This window comes from Coenobita brevimanus, chromosome 96 (genome assembly GCF_032717465.1).
Source record: "Coenobita brevimanus isolate Jiangsu-jjx chromosome 96, ASM3271746v2, whole genome shotgun sequence".
Taxonomy (NCBI): domain Eukaryota; kingdom Metazoa; phylum Arthropoda; class Malacostraca; order Decapoda; family Coenobitidae; genus Coenobita; species Coenobita brevimanus.
In genome coordinates, this window is record NC_137049.1 from 18,053,833 (window position 1) to 18,076,129 (window position 22,297).

Here is a 22,297-nt window from a genome sequence, read left to right on the forward strand (position 1 = left end):
CCTGCATTACCACTCAGTTCTCTAATCGATTCATATGCTATTCTTTGACTCTGTCCATCATTTTTGTTTATTAAGATTTCAGTCTCTGCAATCTTTTCATCCACACATCTTCTTTTATCTCTCCTAGCTAACCTTCTTACTTCTGAATTCAAATTCCAGTACGCAGCTCTTGCTAATTCAATCTCTCGTTCATCAACGCTTTGCATCTCACTCAACTTAGCCTCACCTCTCTTTTTTATCATATCCCACGTTTCCTCTGATATCCATTTCTTTCTCCTGAATCTATGTCTCCTTCCAATCGTACATTCAGCAGTCTCATGCAAAACTTTGTTCACATCCTCCCACATCTCATCTACACTTCTCTCCCCCTCTTCCAACGTTTCCAACACCAAAAACCTATTTCTGCATTCTAATCTGAATTCCTCCTTTTCTTCTCCTTCCCTTCTAAGCTTAACAATATCGTATCTACCAACACCAGATTTTTCCTCTTCTTTCCACTTCTCTCTTTATTACCTCTCACCCTCCTCCATCCCTTTCTCATGCCCTGTCTGGTCCTAGGTCATTCTCTTCTCTCATTACCCTACAAAGCAACCTTCCCACTGGCAAACATCATCTATCCCCCCACGCTGTAAAGAAGCGACTGTTTGTCAAGGCATCGCATGATCGCATCGTCAATTGTCATCGCCGCGTGAGGGCAGCACCTTACAATGTCACCTTCTTCACATTGCCTGCCTGTCATTGGCGCGTGAGGGCAGCACCTTACAATGTCACCTCCTTCACATTGCCTGCCTGTCATCGCCGCGCGAGGCACTAAACAGACACATACCCTAAAAAAAAAATACAAACGTTGATGCCTATAGCTTCTATTTGGATCAGAAATAGACAAGATTTTCTTTTGCATTGTAGAGACTAAATTCTTATGGAAGAGGTGTTGCAAAGCCTCTACTACTTAGTAACATCCTAGTAGTTGCAGGCCATGCCAATACCCACCCTTCATGCACATACCCGCCCTTCCGGAGTTAAGGAGGCAACTGAGTTACTGAGGTTCCGGATTCGTGGGAGTATCATTTGATGAATAGAAAACATGCTAAATACAGCAAATAGAAGAAATTTGCCCAATTATTTCTATATTAAAGTGGCAAATACACAAACCTCCTTCCTAACATAAATTCTACAACCAGTCAGCGTCCTCATTTTACTGAGATTTTATGCAGTCAATCCCATTTATATGTATAAAATGTTTAAATGTAAATTAGTCTAAAGATATTTTATCGCAGGGCTGCAACAGTACCATGCAAGAGTTACACAGAAAAATAAATCTGTGCTATTATTTCTTCAACGAGAAGGGCAGTTACGTATCTCTTATAGCATATAACATATAGTAAACAATTAATGTCCGCAATAGGCCAAGGGTTTTGTGCAATGTCACACTAATAAGTCTGAAAAAATTGCCTAAAAAATCAACTCGGCTTAAACCGCCGTGTTAGCTTGCCCGAAAAGTTACCCGACATTTCTAGTAATATAATTATTTTCGAATTATTTCGGAGCTATTCAAATGCACTGAGAGAGCAGTTCATTCCAGTTTTTCTATGCCATATTGCTTAACCACGTTAGTATACCTTTTTTTGCCCATAATTTCAAATGCACTAGCTTTTCGTGAATCAAAATGCATGCAAATATGACCACATGGCTATACGAGTTGGCGGCCGGTCCATTCAAAACACGTTCTCAGAGTCCATTATTTTAACAAATTTCCGCTTGATTACTGTACGTTAATGCTTCTACAGTGTGCAATAATGTGGTAAGACTTATATAAACGCTTCTGAGGTGAGTTAAATGTGAGTCTGAAGTGATTTAGGCTACAAATAGAGATTTTGTTGTCATTCATGTTTTCTCACTCTGTTTACGTTATGTTCATTCATAATTATGTTTTTTTAAATTTACTAGTTACGGCATTGTTTACGTTGCAGACCTTTAAATTCATTTATACTAAAGTTTGTACATCATTCAAGAAAAAGAAATGCGAGAGAAAGAGGGAAGAAATTGAAAAAAAGAAGACATGAGAAAGAAAAAAGAAAGGAGAAAGAGAAGAAATGAGATAGAAAGGAGAAAGAATAAAACAGAAGAAAGAAGACGAAAATAGAAGAAAGAAAGAAAAGAGGAAGGAGGAAGATGATGATGAAGAGGAAGAGGAGAAAGAGGAGGTGGAGTAGGAAGGAGAAGAACAAAAGGAGGAGGAATGAGGAAGAAGAGGAAGAGGTATAGGAAGAAGGGGAAGAGCAAGAGGAAGAAAAGGCAGACGAAGAAGAGGACGTAGAGGAACAGGAAGAAGGGGAAAAGAAGAGGGGGAAGGGGAAGAAGAGAAAAAGAAAGAAAAGGAAAAGGAAGAAGCGGGAAAAGAGGAAAAGAAGGAAGAGGAAGAACAAAAGAGGAAGAGGAGGGAAAGAGAAAATGGAAGAGGAAGTGCCGCATCTCCTCTCCTTCCTTTTCTCCTCCTCTTATTCACATTTTTCCTTTCCTGCCCCTCCTCCTCCCATCTTTCATTGCTATCCTCTTCTTTTTTTTATTAATGCATTTTTTTTTTTCTGCCCCTTTTCCTCCCATTTTTCCTCCTCCTTCCTTTGATTTCCTCTCCTCTTGTTTTTTCATTAATGCATTTCTTTTCTGCCCCTTCTGCCATCTCTCAACCTCCTCCTCCCTTTCGCCAGTCTCCTTCCCTCCTCTTACCTGTACTGGAATGTCCTCTACTGGTTTATTATTTTGGCAGCTTTTGACAGATCTTCATTTATTTGGTGTTTGCAACACCTTAAACCTTCTTTAGTTATACTTTTCAAGTAGTGCCCAATTCTCTTGCTGTATGGGGCTACTCTTGATCAGCATTATTAAATTCTTTAGGCAACTTACCTCACTCCAGTTACCTCAATATTCATTTACCTCAGGCCTTTGCCGGTTCCACCTTTATATTTTGTAGTATTTCCAACCTCCCGTCACCCATCAAAGAAATACCAGTACTATATTACAGTAGACCAGTTGGCCCACGCTAGGCAGCTCCTACACAAGTGTGATTAAGTAAAAGAATAAGTCATATGCCCACTGGTTGGGAAGACACCCAAGCACCTTTCCTTACCAGTTTATTTCTGCATATACATATCAGTGTTCCCCTGTTTATGGTCACAAACTGCCACCATTCATACATCAGTAAGAGATAGAAAAGAGTTGCGTAAGGTCAGCAAAACCCATCACTGGGCCTCAGGTGCTGGACTGCCTCCTGTGCTAAACACCACTGCCCAGTACTAACGAAGGCTCTCTCATTTACCTGATCTATTTTCCCTTCCCAGCTTTCTTGTCTACAGGAGCATATTGGTCGCAGATCACCATTCTCCTTTCAGAGGATGCTGACCACCAGTCCCCTGAGTTCATGTCTAGCTGAGTGAAGTGAAAACAATACATGAAGCTAAATACTGAAGGATTTAATCAAACACTCAAGTCAAATGTTGCCATCCTTTTTCTGAAGGAATCCCCAAACTGAGGTGAGCCATGCTACTGTACACATGGCTTATATTCTCATCAATTCAGCAAGCTCCCTAGCCCTTAGCTATTTATTTTTGGATACAGCGGGGTAATAGGATTTTGTACATTTTATAGGAGGAGTATGGTGATATTTGAATTATTTAAATAGCATACAAGACGACAGCAAGGGTTAATAAGCATCTGGTAGCGCTCATGACTGGAATGTCACTCAGCCATATTGCAGAACTTCGGCCTATCAGAATTCTTTCATTCCCCGAACTGCATCTCTCTGGAACTCACTTCCCCAGAGTTGTTTCCCTCCAAACTTCAGCCTACAGCTGTTCAGGTCCAGCTGTTACAGACATTTTATGAATAGAGTACACCAGGAATCTGGTGTATGGATTTTTTTTTTTTATTCATTTGTTTTGCCTTCCTCTGTCCTGCTATTAAAAAAAAAATTGCTTGGGAAGAGGTTTTAGGGAGCTGCCTTAACTGACGAGAATACAAGCCATGATTTAAAGAACTGGCAAAGCACTGAGTCAAGAGAAGAACATAACTGAGGATAACTGAGGAAGGCTGGCAGACAAACACACAGACTGACAGAACACAGCACATAAAGAACATAACAGAAGAAGGTTGGCAGACTAAAGCACATAAACACAGAATATGACACCGACAGAACACAGCACATAAAGAACATGAAAGTGTAGCTACAAAAATCTGGAAGAACAAAGAACGTAACTATGAACATACAAATTAAACTGCAAAAGACTGTGTAAGCTGGAAGCAGGGCAATGAAATGGCAGGGGGACAGGGGGACATGGTGGCGATTTGTTTGTGGCCACCCCTTACGGGATTAAGGTGTCTGGCAATAGATAGATAGACAGACAACAACAAACATGCATATGAAGGGAAAACTTAAGGTAGGTTAGTCCATGCTAGGCTGCTCCTGTAAGTAACTAATCTATAAGCGTAAGACGTAAATAGCAAAGAAAACTATCACACGAGTGGATGGTCCAACCTACAAGAGACCTCATTATAAGTTGCATGGCAGGCACTGTAGCTCCTTTTTGTTAGTGATTTATCTTCCTTTTTTGCAACTCAGTATTCTCCTGCATCATTTTCTTCATTATTATTTGCACAGGGGGGAAGAGGGAGGAGGAGGCCAAGGATGAGATGGAGGAATGGAGTGGAGAGGTATATGAGAGAGGGGTGTGTGAGCTGGGAGCAGGACAGTGGAATGGAGGGGGACAGGGCGACATGGAGGCGATTTGTTTGTAGCCACCCCTTACAGGACTGGGGCGTCTGGCAATAGATAGGTAGATAAGTAGACAAATAGACAGACTGACAAATGAGGAAGTAAAGGAGCATTGTGGTGTTGATGTGGTTGAGTGTTAAGAGAAATACTCTGAGATGGTTTGGCTATGTGGAGAGGATGGAGAATGAGAGACTGACTAGAAGAGCTTGTGAGTGAGGTGGTGGGGATGAGGAGAGGGATGGAGTGGAGAGGATGCAGAATAAGAGACTAACTAGAAGAGTGCATGTGAGTGGGGTGGAGGGGGAGACCAAGGATGATATGAAATGGAGAGGATGGACAATCAGAGACTAACTAGAAGAGTGCATGTGAGTGAGGTGGAGGGGGAGATCAACGATGATATGGAGTGGAGAGGATGGACAATGAGAGACTGACAGGAATAGTACATGTGAATGAGGTGGAGGGGGAGACCAAAGATAAGATGGAAGGATTGACTGGAGAGGATGGAGAATGAGAGACTGACAGGAAGAGTGCACATGAGTGAAGTGGTGGGGGAGGCCAAGGATAAGATGGAGGGATGGGATGGAGAGAGATAAGAGAGAGGAGGGATGTGTGCTGGAGGGAGGGAAGAGGACAGGGTAACATGGAGGCAATTTGTTAGTGGCCACCCCTTACAGGAATAAGGTGCCTTGCAACAGATAGATAGAGACAGATAGATAGAAAAATGGATAAAGTTACCAGATACAGATATACCTGACAAACTACACAGTAGCCTGAGTGTGGAGATACCAGGCCATTCTCCAAAAGTGTTTTCAGGAGCTGCAAGCCAGGACTGCTGCAGTGCTTGTTGTCCACCACACTGTAAAACAGAAGCACATGATTATAATAACCATCCATCCATCATCCAATTCTACGTTGCCCCATGAGAAGCGTAGAAGCCCGGGGCTAGGCAATTTGGTCCTGACATTTAAGATAAGAGTGACCGGAACACTGATCCCTGAGTGGCATTACATGAGCAATAACCCCAACCACCCCTTGGTTATAAACCTTCACCGGCTCAATCCCATTGGAGTGCCGTAATTACCCACTAAACCACCAGGTGCCATGATTTAGCTATATGGTTATCACCCAACATAGTAAATGGTTTCCTGGTGTACAGGAAACCATTAGGCTTGTCACTCAGTGTAGAGTCACCCATAGGCAGAAAGAAAAGGAAAGAATGAAAGAAAGACAAAAGAGGGAGTGTAAAGTCACCCGTAGGCAGAAGGACGAGGAAAGACTGAAGTAAAGAAAGAAGAGGAAGGAAGGAATGGAGAGAGGAGAGGAAAGGGCAGACACCCGAGAGCAGCACTACATCGAGTGAGTGGATGGTGAGCGCCAATAATAATAATAATAATAATAATAATAATAATAATGATAATAATAATAATAATAATAATCCATCCATCGTCTAATCCTATGTTGTCCCATGAGGAGCATAGGAGCCTGGTGCTAGGCAAGTTGGTCCTGACATTTAAGATGAGAGTGATAATAATAATAATAATAATAATAATAATAATAATAATAATCTATCTATCTATCTATTGCCAGACGCCATAATCCCGTAAGGGGTGGCCATTTGACTTTGAGTTATTTGTTTTACAGGGAGGGGCAATAACCCTCCACCAACCCACTTGTTGACACGTAGGGAACACGTATGGTTTGGTTATATGGTAACCACCCAGCGTTGTAAATGGTTTCTTGGCTTACAGGAAACATAATAATACAGGATATACATCAAGGTACATCCTAAGAATCAAACTAATATTGGACTTCAAAGCTGTGCTCACTGGCCACAATGGTTTTCTGTTTAATGAACCATATGCACATCCGGCCACACCAAGAGTGAGTGAAGAGGAGGAAATGAATGTAATAAGGCAGAGATCTATCTATCTATATACCTAGGCTGCTTCCCCCAAGGAAAGGGAGGTAGCCGAGACAGGACGACACACTCCCCATTTACTCATCCATTCAAACACATTCATTCGCATCTTAGCCCCAAGGCAGAGATAAAAAAACTATCTTAAGAAGGAGATCCATGGTTTCACAAGGAGCGGTGGTACTGTTAGCGTTTTCTTCTTATGGCAAATAGTTCTGAATGATAGTTAATTTTAGCATCTAGGAGGAAAATACGGAAGTTGAAAGACCAAGCAGTAAAGGATGCCTTCTATAGCGAGATGAGTAGAGTGGTGGTTGAACAGGAAGCTGTGGACAGAAGTGTTAATGAACAGTACAGAGCCCTTTAGAACAATCACCTGAAAGTTACAGACTCAGTGTGTGGATGGTCAAGAGGCCCACCAAGACATAAGCAACTTGATGGTGGAACGAGGGTGTAGAAGCTTCAGTTAATTAAGTAGAAAAGAAGGCTTTCCCTGGAATGGAAAAGGGGTGGTGACAAAGAGGAACACTTGGCTGCCAAGCATAGGGCTAGAATGGAGGTTTACAGGGCAAAGTCTGAATCTCAGAAACTTTTACTTGATAACCAAAATACTGGGGAAAGGAAGAATATGATATTTAAAGCGGCAGTTCAGATGAATAAGGAAAACAGGAATATCATAGGTGTGCAATGCGTGAAGAGTGATGAAGGAAAGGTAGTGGTGAACAGTGGAGATATTGAAGACGCCTGGAGAGAGCACTACAAACGATTGTTCAATGAGGAGTTTGACTGATAGGGATGGTTTGGAGTCAGCAGATCCAGTGTTTGGCCCTTGGCCTTTGATTGATGCTGCTACTGTGAGCAGGGCAATAGGAAGGATGCTGGTCGGGAAGGCGGCAGGTGTGTCTGGGCTGACTGCTGAAATAGTGAGGCTTCAGGAGATATACTGTAGAAGTGGGGTTAGTTACTGACCTGATAAATAGGATTATATACAAGTGTTCTGTCCCAAATGATTGGCTGAAGAGTGTAATTGTAAATGTGTACAAGGGAAAAGGATGATGCAGTTGAGAGATGAAACTATAGAGGCATAAAACTTTTGGACCAGATAATTAAGGTAATGGAGAGAGTTCTAGAAGGTATGATAAGAGAGTGATATCTTGATGAGATGCAGTTTGGGTTTATGCCAGGCAAAGGGACCACTGTCAGCCAGCTTCAAGAAAAATGTATAGGAAAGACAAGGGATCTGTACTTTGTTTTTGGTTTGGACAAGGCCTTTGACAAAGTTCCTAGAGACGTGGTGAAGTGGGCAATGAGAAAGCTTGGGATCAAGGAGTGGCCGGTTTGAGTGGCCATGGCTATTTATGTGCTTGCTCACACCCACGTAAGAGTGAATGGAGATTTGAGTGATGACTTTTCCGTGAATGTTAGTGTGCATCTGGGTCAGTTTTGAGCCCCTTGTTATTTTTCATGGTACTTGAAGCCCTCTCACGTGACTTCAGAAATGGACTTCCGTGGGAGATGTTGTATGTTTATGATTTGGTGTTGATTGCAGAGACTGAAAGGGAGACGGAGGAAAGATTAAGGAAGTGAAGAAATGGAGGAAAGATGCAGTGTTTGTGATAAGTGGGTGCATACGAGATATAGTGGTATTAGAGGTAGACTACAACATAATGCAGTGTTAGTGATAAGTGGGTGTTTAAGACATGTAGTGATATTACAGGTAGACTGCAAGATAATGCAGTGTTTGTGATAAGTGGATGCATAAGAGATGTAGTGGTATTAGAGACAGAATGCAAGATAATGCAGTGTTTGTGACAAGTGGGTGCATAAGACTAGACTGCAACATAATGCAGTGTTTGTGATAAGTGGGTGCATAAGAGATGTAGTGGTATTAGAGGTAGACTGCAAGATAATACCTGTTTCATGTGTGTGGTGTGTCGGGGTGAGCAGGTGGAGATTGTCAGGTGTGAAAGGATTGATTATGCTGGTGAGTCTGTTGAGTGTGTGGAAGAGTTTTGTTATTTGTATTTTTAGGTATTATTATTGCAATAGATAGATAGATAGACTATTGCATTTCTAATGTACTTATCCCCATTGTATTTTAATGTATGTATTATTAATGTATACTGATGTATTGGTTATTGTATTTTCTAGGCATGTACAATTAACGCAATATTTTAATAGTATCTATTAGTTTTTTTCCAATTCAGTTCAAATTTTCTTCATAATTTTTTTTCTCAATAATTTCCTCTTTTTCTAATATTTTTTCCAATACATTGGCACCATTTTTCTTTCCATTGTTATTATTATTATTATTATTATTATTATTATTTTTATTAACTAAATATTTCTATTTTATTCCCATTCTTTTTTTCCCAATACACTATTTCAGTTGTTCTTTCCACTTTGTTTTACTACATATTTCTCTTTCTCTTCCCATTCTTTTTTTTTTTTTCAATAATTATTTCTGTTTCTCTTCCCATTCTTTTTCTCAATAATTATTTCCATTTTTCTTCCCATTATTTTTTTCCATGCACAAGTTCAAATTTTCTTCCCAATATTATTTTTTTTATATACGCCATATTTCAAAATTTCTTCCCAATATATAATTTTCAATATCTATTTCCATTTTCCTTATTTTTTTTTTCTAAGACAAAATTTTCTATTTTTCTTCACATTTTTTTTCAATTCACTATTTTATTTATTTCCACTTATTATTATTATCATTTTTTAATTACCTTTACGAAGTATATAATAAATTTCTTCCTATTATTCTTATTATTTTTTTAATACACATGTACATCAATTTCTCTTCCAGTTATTTTGTTTACTATACATTTTAATTTTTCTTCCCGTTATTTTTTTTCAATAATTATTTCCAATTTTCTTCCCATTCCTTTTTTTCAATACACCACTTCCATTCTTCTTCCCATTCTTATTATTATTATTTATTATTTTAATACACTGTATTTCTTCTCCCCATTCTTTTTTTCAAAAATTATTTCCATTTTTCTTTCTTTTTTCTTCAATATACATTTTCAATTTGTCTTCCCATTTTTATGATTATAATGTTTTAATATACTATATTTTCCAATTTCTCCATTTTTCTTTCTTTCTTTTTCAATTCACTTTCAAATTTCTCTTGCCATTATTTTTTTCCCCAATAAACTATTACAATTTTTCTTCTCATTACTTCTTTTCCCAGTACACTTTCTCCAATTTTTTCCCCATTATTTTTTCCCAATATTTGTGGTAGGTGGGGGAGCTCACCATCCACTCACTGGATGTTGTGCTGCTCTCGGGCGTCTGCCCTTTCCTCTCCTCCATCCTTCTTTTCTTCCATCCTCGTCTGTCTTTCTTTCTTTCATTCTTTCCTCGTCCTTCTGCCTACGGGTGACTTTACACTCCCTCTTCTGTCTTTCTTTCCTTCATTCTTTCCTCTTCCTTCTGCCTGTGGGTGACTACACTGAGTGACAAACCAAATGGTTTCCTGTACACCAGGAAACCATTTACTACGCCGGGTGGTAACCATATGACCAAATTCTGGGCCTGGTGGTTTAGTGGGAAATTATTGCGCTCCAATCAGACTGAGTCAGTGAAGGTTTATATCCAAGGGATGGTTGGGGTTGATTGCTCATGTAATGCCACTCAGGGATGAGTGAGGCTGGCCACTCTCATCTTAAATGTTGGGACTAACTGCCTAGTCCCTGGCTCCTACACTTCTCATGGGGCAATGTAGGATTGGATGATGGATGGATGGATGGAGGGAATTTTTCAAATACACTGTTTCAAATTTTCTTTCTATTATTATTATTATTATTTTTTTACCATATTTTTTTACCATATTTTTCCAATTATTATTTTCAATTTTATTTTCATATCAGTACTTTATTCCCAGTTTTCTGCCCAATTTTCAAAGAAAAAATACAACAAGCAAATTCCACTATATATATATATATATATATATATATATATATATATATTATATTATATTATATATATATATATATATATATATATATATATATATATATATATATATATATATATAATATAATATATATATATATATATATATATATATATATATATATATATATATATATATATATATATATATATATATATATATATATATATATATATATATATATATATATATATATATATATATATATATATATATATATATATATATATATATATATATATATATATATATATATCCCCTTTGTAGCCCAGTGTCCCCAGTATTGGACAGAACTGGGAATTTTCAAACCTTACTAAAGTTGGGAACCCTCGGGTAGGGACCTATGAGCTTCGCGAATATCAGCCGATAGGTGGAGGGCGGTACGCTTGGGACCCTCCCGGAACAGTGCCTCGCCCAGCAACTCTGGGATCCAATGGGTTATATATATACACACACACACACATGAATTTAATTAACTGTATTCAATTTATATATCAGATTTTTTTACTTAATTTTTTTCAATTATAATATTTGGTTTCTGGGTTTAATATATTGAATTTATAAATCACACTACTTTTTTCTTCATTAAAGAAAAATTGTTGGAAATGGTTGCCTTCAATCATAGATTTTGGTTTTTCGAATTCATGCGCATTCAAAATTTCTGCCCATTTTTATAAACCAAGAAAATAAAACATGCAATTTCTGTTTAATATATACTTGGATTTATTATCCAAAATTATACACCATTATATTCTTTCATTAAATATTTATGGATTTACAGTATATTGAATTATATATCATTTAATTTTTTTGGTTCAATGTATATGGATTTACCATACTGAATTATACACCAACATTTTCATTGGTTTAATATATCTGGATTTATTATATTGAATTATACACCATTATATTTTTTCATTTTATATGCTGAATTATACATCATCATATTCCTTCAGTGATGAGAAATAGGGAGGTGAATATAGAAGTTAAGAAGTCACTGCATGATAGTATTGTGATCCCTACCCTGACATATGGAAGCGAGGCATGGACCTTGCTAGAGGGGAACAAGTTAAGAATGAGAGCAGTGGAAATGATTTTTTTTTTTTAAATGTGAGGAAGAAGGAACCAAAGGCAACGAGCCCGCAAAACTGTTCCTTCCAAGAGAAAAACAAAATACAAGAGAGAGCCAAATTCAAGATCCATTCATTTCGAGATGCCTGGACACACTGCGTTTGAAAGACTGAAGATCACAGGAGGCAGGAAATACAGACAGAGGGAGACAGTTCCAGAGTTGACCTGTTGCATAAATGAAGGACTGGGAGTAACGGTTAACTCTTGCATTAGAGAGTTGGACAGAAAAAGGGTGAGAGTTTGCTACTAGACGGGTGCTACGCGCCCATCATAGAGGTGGAGGAATGCATGCAGACAGTTCAGAGGAACAGTGACCATTGAAGTAGCGACAGAAGAAAGACAAAGATGCAACAGTGCGGCGAAGAGACAGAGGTTGAAGGGAGTCAGCAAGAGAGGGAGAGTTAATGAGACGAAAAGCCTTTGACTCCACCCTATTGAGAAGAGCTGTATGTGGGGAGCCTCCCCACACATGAGAGCATGTGGAGTGACATGGATGGACAGGTTGACGAATGAAGAAGGAAAGGAACGTTGTGGGGTGGATATGGATGTGGATGAGGAGAAATACACTGAGGTGGTTCAGACATGTGGAGAGAATGGAGAATGAAAGACTAAGAGGGTATATGTACAGTAAGTGAAGTGGAGGCAAGGAGAGGGAGAAGAAGACCGAGGATGAGGTGGAGAGGTGGAGTTGAGAGGTATCTGAGGAAGGGGGGAGTGAGTTGGGGGGAGGGCAGTCAAATGGAGGGTGACAGAGCGACTTGGAGGAGTTTTGTCTGCGGCCACCCTTTGCGGGATTAGGGCGTCGGCCTATAGATAGATAGATAGATAGATAAATAGATATTCCTTCATTTCATAAACTGAGTTATACATTATATTTTTCCCTTCTTTCAAAAAAATAAATATATATATGGTAGTGGAGATAATTTCATATTTCATCTTTTACTCATGGGTATTTTTGGGATAGAGGGTCGAGATGGATAGTAATACAATCTCCGGACGCCTTACTGTATTACTGTACTGTATCATTACTGTAGTATGTTTTATGCTTAGTGTTCATCTTTACCCGTGGCTAAGTTTTTAGGATAGAGAGTTGAGACGGAAAGTAATATAATATCCGGTTCAACGACTTACTGTATTACTGCACTGTATTACCATACTTTATCATTACTGTATTGTATTTTATGCTTAGCTTTCATCTTTTACTCATGGGTATTTTTAGAATAGAGGTCGAGATGAATAGCAATACAATATCCGACAACGCCTTACTGTATTACTGTACTGTATCATTACTGTACTGTATCATTATTGTACTGTATCATTACTGCACTGTATTTTATGCTTAGTTTTCGTCTTTAACAAATGGGAAAGTTTTAGGACAGAGCACCGAGATGGACAGTAATACAATATCCTGTTCAACGCCTTACTGTATTACTGTACTGTATCCTTACTGTACTGTATCCTTACTGTATTGTATTTTATGCTTGGTTTTCATCTTTTTCTTGTGGAAAAGTTTTTAGGATAGAGGATTGAAACGGAAAGTAACACAGTATCCGGCTCGACACCCGATGTTTATACGATGGGGGTACCGGGCAATAGCCGAGATCGGGATTTACTGATTTAGGTACGATAATTGGGAGTTCGCTGAATTATGTAAGTTTTTACGGTTAAAATTTTATGAATCGAGTAAAAACATAATAATAATAATAATAATAATAATAATCCAGCAATCCATCCTCTTGGGACAACATAGGATTTGATGTTGGATGGATGGATAATAACAATAACAATATGGTAATAATAATAATAATGATAATAATAATAATAATAATAATAATAATAATATAATAATAATAATAATAATAATAATAATAATAATAATAATAATAATTATTATTATTATTATTATTATTATTCATCCATCCATCATCCAATCCTGTGTTGCCCCATGAGAAGCGCAGGAGGGCGGGGCTAGGCAAATTGGTCCTGACATTTAAGATGAGTGACCAGTCTCACTCATCCCTGAGTGGCATTACGTGCGCAATAAACCCCAACCATCCCTTGGATATAAATCTGCACTGGCTCAATCCGACCGGAGCACCTTAATTACCCACTAAACCACCAGGCGCCACAATTTGGTGATAGCAAATGGTTTCCTGGCGTACAGGAAACCATTTGGCTTGTCACTCAGTGTAGAGTCACTCATACGCAGAAGGAAGAGGAAAGAATGAAGGAAAGAAAGACAGAAGAGGAATGAAGGAAACAAGGAAGGAAGAGAGGAAAGGGCAGGCACCCGAGAGAAGCACTACATTGAGTGAGTGGATTGTGAGCGCCCCCACCCACCATCACCAATAATAACAATAATAATAATAGTAACAGTAATATTAAGAATAATAACTAATAATAATAGGAATAATAATAACAATAATAACAGTATTAACTAATAACAAAAATAATAACAGTAGGAGAAATAATAATATCAATAATAATATGATGATGAATGAGCGAATGAATAAATGAATACCAATAAATGGACCTCAACACAAATAACAAGCAGTAATTATCATAACTGTACTATACATACTGCAATAAAATCAATAATATACAACAATATCCCAACACAATGTACATTAATAAAGCCAAGTGTAAACAATAAATCAACACAACACAGCAGTAATAATAATAATAATAATAATAATAATAATAATAATAACAACAACAACAACAACAACAACAACAACAACAACAATAATAATAATAATAATAATAATAATAATAATAATAATAATAATAACAATAATAAGAATAATAATAAGTTCAACCAATAAAACAAATATAAGAGAATAAACAATGGAAATAAAGCACTGAATCTGAACATGGAACAGAAAATACTTTAATGCTTAACCCGTACCGTGCTGGAAAAGAGAGAGAGAGAGAGAGAGAGAGAGAGAGAGAGAGAGAGACCCCTCTACGCCAGCCGATTTTGGATTTTTTTTGTGGGTAAAAGAGCTTAATACATCAATATACAGTCCCTGGCACACATAAAAGTAATCACCAAAGCATGAAAGTTGGCTGAATCGAGTCTGGTTGGTGCCACTCTACCTCTGAAATCTTCGAGATTACTGAGACAGCAGAGCGGCTGTGAGCTTGTGAACCCTTTTTGGATATTTTTTGGGGGGTAAACGACCTTACTACATCAATACAAGATCCCAGGCACACAAAAAATAATAATAACCAAAGCCTGAAAGTTGGATGAATCAGGTCGGGTTGACGTCACTCTACCCGCGCTGCTAAATCAGTGTTGTAAGCATAACGGAAATATGTCTGCAGTTAGCGAGATACGATATTACCTTCCATTTTATTTCGGTTGCTTACGATGACTTCCCAATGGCGTTTTTTAAGGGAACGTTTATCTACATCGTTAGCGCGGTTCAGGTTAACAATATCCAGTGTTTTTTTTTACTTCAATATTTACAACAGAAATTTGTAAAAATCCATTAATTTGAGGTTTAAAGAAAGGGCAAATATAAATAATGATACATGCACACACGATGAAAGCTGGGCAAACCTTATAATTCTCTCTCTCTCTCTCTCTCTCACACACACACACACACACACACACACACACACACACGCACACAATGAACTAACCTTCATAATTTTCCGCTATCCACCGCCGCAAACACATCCACCACTACTGTCTTCGCAACCCCATTCCACCTTGACCCTTACAGCCTGGGGGGAGGGGGAGATTCGAGATCACTGGGGGCTTCGATGACCTCACTCTGGAATAAATTTTTGGTTAATAGGAGACCGAGGCTAGTCTCAAAATCTAGTCTGTTTTCTCTAGTCTGGTAAAATAAAAAAGTAAAAAATAAAAAAACTGAAACGTGAAAATCAATAATAATAATCAGTCACAATCCATACTCTGTTCCCTCTGACCTGGTAAAATAAAAAATAAAAATCAAACACCAAAATCAATAATAAAAATAGGTCACATTATCTATACCCTGTTCCCTCTGACCTGGTAAAATAAAAAAAATAAACTCAGGCACCAAGATCAATAATAAAATTCAGTCATGTAATCTATACTGTGTTCCCTCTGACCTGGTAAAATAAATAAAAAAATAAATAAAAACAAACTCTAAAATCAGTAATAAAAATCAGTCACAAAATCCGTACTCTGTTCCCTCTTACCTGGTAAAATAAATAAAAACACAAAAACTATTAAAAAATCAAAACATCAAAATCAAAAATAAAAATCAGTCATTTAATCCATACCCTATTCATTCTAACGTGGTAAAAAAAACACACACCAAAATCAACAATAAAAATCAGTCACAATCTATACTGTTCCCTCTAACCTGGTAATATAAAAAAAAATAAATAAAAAATCACAAAATCAAATACCAAAATCAATAATAATAAAAATTAATCATATAATCCATACTCTGTTCCCTCTAACCCGGTAAAATAAAAAATAAATAAAAAAGCACACCAAAATCAATAATAAAAATCAGTCGTAATCTATACTCTGTCTACTCTAACCTGGTAAAATCAATCCTGTCCTGTACTATATGTAATTTCCCCATCATTGTGGTATACTCTCATCACTCAAACTTGGCCTAAAATTGACAAGGTTAGGTTGGGCCATGTGGAGAGAATGGAGAGTGAGAGACTGACGAGGAGAGTATGTGAATGAGGTGGAAAGGGGGGAAAGGGAGGGGGAGGTCAAGGACGAGATGGAGGGATGGAGCGTATATGAGAGAGGGGGGTGTGCGCTGGGAGCAAGGCAGTGAAATGACGGGGAACAGGGCGACATGGAGGCGATTTGTTTGTGGCCAACCCTTATGCGATTAAGGCGTCTGGCAATAGAAAGATAGTTTCCTGACCACCTTCGTCACTCAAAAAAATTCAATAACGATGGAAAAAAAACGATCGATATGAACGAAAGTGATACAGGGATTTGAGCTGTTTTCTTATAGACCTACATAAATCCTTATTGGCTAACACCAATCCGTAAGCGATTTATTTTGCTTGTTACAGCTTACTCCTGTTGCGTATATCCTTCCAACATCGCATCTAATACGGCAATAAATAAATATAATTCAATGATGGATCCACGTTAAGAAGCATTTTATAAACTAGACGGTATTCTTGTGTGGTTGGGAAGCTTACTTAACACGTTTTCCTTAGCGATTTATTTCCGATGGTGCTCCGTTACTTTATTCTTGTCATTGGGTGAGGAAGCTCAGCTCTTCCTTTGCGATTTATTTTTGGATATGGCTGGTTAATATCCCTCTGAATAATATTTATGCAGAGTATGGCGATTTGGAAGGATTTATATAACAGGACCAAGGTGTAATAAGCAAAATAAATCGCTTAGGAAAAGGTGTTAGGCGATAATGGAAGGATTTATGTAACACAGAAGAGGACAGTAAGGTGTAATAAGCAAAAGAAATCGCTTAGGAAAAGGTGTTAGGCGATATTGGAAGAATTTATGTAACACAGTAGTGGACAGTAAGGTGTAATAAACAAAATAAATCACTTAGGAAAAGGTGTTAGGCGATATTGGAAGGATTTATGTAACACAGAAGAGGACAGTAAGGTGTAATAAACAAAATAAATCACTTAGGAGGAGGTGTTAGGCGATATTGGAAGGATTTATGTAACATAGGAGTGTAAGATGTAATAAACCAAATAAATCGATTAGGAAAAGGTGTTAGGGAGCTACCTTCACCTTTTTGCACTTTTTCGTGACCAGCATCATATTTCTCTGTTAATAACTACACTTCTTTCCATAGCACTTCTTCATGACTAGCATCATATTCTTGTTAATCTATAGTTACACTTCTTCCTATAGCACTTCTTTGTGACGAGCATCATATTATAGCGTTAATCTACAGTATTGCTACTCTTCTTTCCATAGCACTTCTTCGTGACTAGCGTCATATTCTAGCGTTACCGTAATATATAGCTACACTTCCTTCCATAGCACTTCTTCGTGACTAGCATCATATTCTAGTGTTTATCTATTGTTGCATCTATCCGTCTATCTATCTATTACCAGACGCCTTATTCCCCTAAGGGGTGGCCACAAACATATCATCTCCATGTCGCACCGTTCCCTGCCATTTCACTACCCTTCCTCCAGCTCACACCCCTCTCCCTCATATACCTCTCCACTCCATTCCTTCATCTCCTCCTCCCTCCCTCCACCTCACTCACATACTCTCCTAGTTAGTCTCAATTTTAACTACTCCTCTCCATCTCATCCTCGGTCTCTCCCTCCACCTCACACACACACACACACACACACACACACACACACACACACACACACACACTCCTAGTTAGTCTCTACCTCTCTCTTACCAACTCCCTTCAACCTCTGTCTCTTCGCTGCACTGTTGCATCTTTATCTCTTTTCTATCGCTACTTTAATGGTCACTGTTCCTCTGAACTGTCTGTATGCATTCCTCCATCTCTACGACGGGGGCGTAGCACCAGTCTGGCAGCAAACTCTCATCCCTTTTCTGTCCAACTCTCTAATGCAAGAGTCAACCGTTACTCCCAGTCCTTCATTTATGCAACAGTTCAACTCTGGAACTGTCTTCCTCTGTCTGTATTTCCTGCTGCCTATGATCTCCAGTCTTTCAAACGCAGTGTGTCCAGGCATCTCAAAATGATCGGATCTTGAATTTGGCTCTCTATTGTATTTTGTTTTTCTCTTGGAGGAAACTGTTACTGCGGGCTCATGGCCTTTGGTTCCTTCTTCCTTGCATAAAAAAAAAAAACTCCATCCCTACTCCTAAAATCTCAAAACAACATCAATAATAATAATAGTAATAATAATAATAATTATAATAATAGTAATAATAATAATAATAATATTATGGGTGACCGCCTGGGAACACCAGATGCTGTTGGCATCCCTACGTGTCAAGTGGGGTTGGTGGAGGATTAGTGCCCCTCCCTGTAAAACAATTAACTCTAAGCCATTGGCCACCCCGTCTGGGATACATGGCGTCTGGCAATGAATGAATGAATGAATGATTATTATTATTATAATTATCATTATTATTATCATCATTAATATTAGTAGTAGTAGCAGTAGTAGTAGTAGTAGCAGTAGTAGTAAGTAGTCGTAGAAGTAGTAATAGTAGTAGTAGTAGTAGTAGTAGCAGCAGCAGCAGCAGCAGCAGTAGTAGTAGTAGTAGTAGGGGGATTAATCCCCGAGCTAGACCTCATCAGATCATATAGCCCTGCTAGGGTTACAGGAGAGCGCTACCCCTCCCAGCACAGCAGCCACCAGGCGGGGCGCGAACTCGCAACCTCACGATTACGAGCCCGACACCTTACCACCGAGCTACCGCGCTCCCCAGTAGTACTAGTAGTAGTAGAGACACTGACATCAATCCACAGATCATTTCTCTCTCTCTCTCTCTCATTCCTTTTTTCTCTCCTTCCTCCCCCCTGCCTCACCACACACGCTGCCTCACCACAGCCTGCCTCACCACCGACCTAGTTACGTGCCTAACCATCCTCTGCCTAACCCATACAGCTGCTTGACCTCTGCTCTGCCTCTTCTCACCCTGCTGCTAACCACGCCATAATCACCCGCTTCTGCCTTACACGTGGAATTTAAAGTTTCATAACATACTGGAGAGAGAGAGAGAGAGAGAGAGAGAGAGAGTGTGTGTGTGTGTGTGTGTGTGTGTGTGTGTGTGTGTGTGTGTGTGTGTGTGTGTGTGTGTGTGTGTGTGTGTGTGTGTGTGTGTGTGTGTGCCATGACAGGGGATGAAAATGTTGCATATCTGGCTTTTTCCCTATCGAAAGCACAGTAAATAGGTAGGTAGGTAGTTAGATAGCTTACTCTGGTATTCAAACAACACATTAGGTTATGCATTTATTGCTATACTTTAGAGCACAATTTACAGCTTGGAAGAACTATAGGTGCTGAAGAGATGCCTTCACGGGGCGGCACCTATGTAACTGACTGGATCCACTAGGCCAACTTGGTTATATAAACATTTATCACATCCCTCCCCATCCACTAAAAGAAGCATGTCAGCCTGGACTCCAAAGGGTTCTCTCTCTGTCTCAGTAACCGACAGCTGACAGAGGGTGACCCTCTCATTTTTTTTCCCCTTTTTTTAAGCCCCCCCCCCCCCAAGAAAACTGCTTGTAAACGCCACTGCTCAAATGTCGATGCCATCATGTGAAAGCATGGCTCTTCAGCACCCCTGTCGCACTGAAGGTGTTTACAACTAACCCCCTCCATTTCTATAGTTCTTTCACCGTAACTCGGCCCAGAATTTCGTACTTTTGTAGCACAGTTTTTCATAACTCAGTGACAGAAAGAGGACCAAGCTATGGCTCTATATCCTTGACCAACACTTCTTCGTGACTGGCATCGTTCTAGCATTAAACTATTGTTACAACACTACATTTGAGATAGAAATATAGCAATTTTAGGCCAAATTAAAGTGAAGAAAGAAGTGAATTTCTTAAGACAGTGAATTTCTTACGATCTTAACCCAAGTACGGGTGGTTTCATAGCTCCTCTTGGCGATTTATTCTGCATATTATTTCTCTGAAACGTTTTAATATTCTAAGTGGTATGAGAGGCTTCGCCGTAGCTCTTATTTAGCAATTTATTTTGTATATTACAACTTAACATTCTATTTTATTTCATTATCGGCATAACTGCATCAGTGAGGGTGCTGGTGGTTGTGGTAGTGGTAATAACTGTATGGTAAATAATCAGGGTCGTATTCGAGACATCTTTGTTAGAATCTCAAGCCGTTTCCCCTTCGTAGCAGCGGTAGCAGCAGCAGCAATACTGTAGCAGCAGCAGTTGTAGTAGTTACAATCCTATGCTCAACTGAACGTGAACATGGATTTCAGGCAGAAGATGCCCTCTTGTAGTCCACTAACATCCTTTTGGGCGATAGGGGGTGGGGGGAGAGGGATTTGTATTTAACAAGGCAGTGAAGCAGCCTGGTTATATCGGTGCTACCTCATGAAGGCTCCCCATTCCAGCACCTTCAGGAGGGTGTTGAGGTGTAATGTCAAGAATAAATCGCTAAGGAATGTGTGTTATGAATCTCAAAGCCACTCAGACTGTGCTGTACTTATTAATTTACAGACATCTATAGTACATTCACTTTGAACCTGACCAAGAGTTTTGTCCTTTTCCAGACTAATGCTGCAGCCCTTTATCCTCTCCACATCACTTCTTAATGACCAGCAATATATTTTAATCTACTGTTGAAAGTTAACATTCAGGATAGGCAGTTTTACGGCTATACTCTTTTCACTCGAACTTAGCTTAAAATTGTCTTCTTTGCTGAACTGTAGCAAGTTATTAACACAGTATGGTGCAAGTCACGAAGAAGTACTATGGAGAGAATGCAGAACCACTGAACTAGGAGAAACAAGCTGCAAAATGACGATGCTCTGGGCTAAGTAGAAGTGAAAATGATATAGTTAAAAATGAAGAGAGTACATGTAGTTCAGAATCATATGCAGTGAAATATCTATCCTACATTACGTTTTGTAGTCGGTTTATTTCCACTTGGCAAAAAATGCGAGTAATAGGATCAGACTGTAAACTTCACTAGCAACCAAAGAGACTCATTTGTGTCATTGCTAAGCTAATCAAATTTTGAGGTAACTATGACTTCATTTAAGTACTAACTAAGGAGACTCATTTCTTTATTGAATTTAAGGCTCTTCAAAAATTTTGTAACCATGACTTCATTTGAACAGTAACCATGGAGTATCATTTCTGTCATAGCTAAGGCTAATTAAATTCATGTAACCCTGACTTAGAACTGAAGTAATGACTGGCCCAGTTCCCACACATGAAAACAAACTGGCCATAGTCATGTTTAAAAATACAGAGTGAAAGCAAATTACTTATAATCCATCACATGCACCATATGTTTCAGGGGTGCCCAGGCATATTTCAGGGGTTATTGGCTTTTGGGGGGTATATTAGGGCAAGGTAGGGTGGAGAATTAGAGATGGCAGAGGAGGAATGATATGGTAGGACATGGTAGGAGAAGCAACGATATGGCAGGACATGGGAGAGTGGCGATAGTAAAGGAGGCATGAAGTAGATTTCAGCATAGCGGGAGGATAAAATAGGCCTGTAGGCGTTATTCTATGCCTGGCATGGTGTGGGGAGATGGTAGACGAGCACGGTAGGGTGGAGATGGTAGAGGAACATGGTAGGGTGGAGATGGTAGAGGAGCAAGGTAGCGAGGAATGGTAGAAGAGACATGGTAGAGGAGGCATGGCACACGATCATGGCAGGGTGGAGAAGGTAGAAGAGGCATGGTGGAGGAAGCGTGTAGTGGTTTCAACATACTGTCAATACGAGTAAGGTTGTAGGTGTTATTCTGAGTCTGACAGGGTAGATAGGTATGGTATGGCAGGGCATGGTAAGGGTAACATAGTAAGGGAGGCAGGCTAGGGGTTCCAGCATAATGCCCTAAGTGTGTACAGAAGC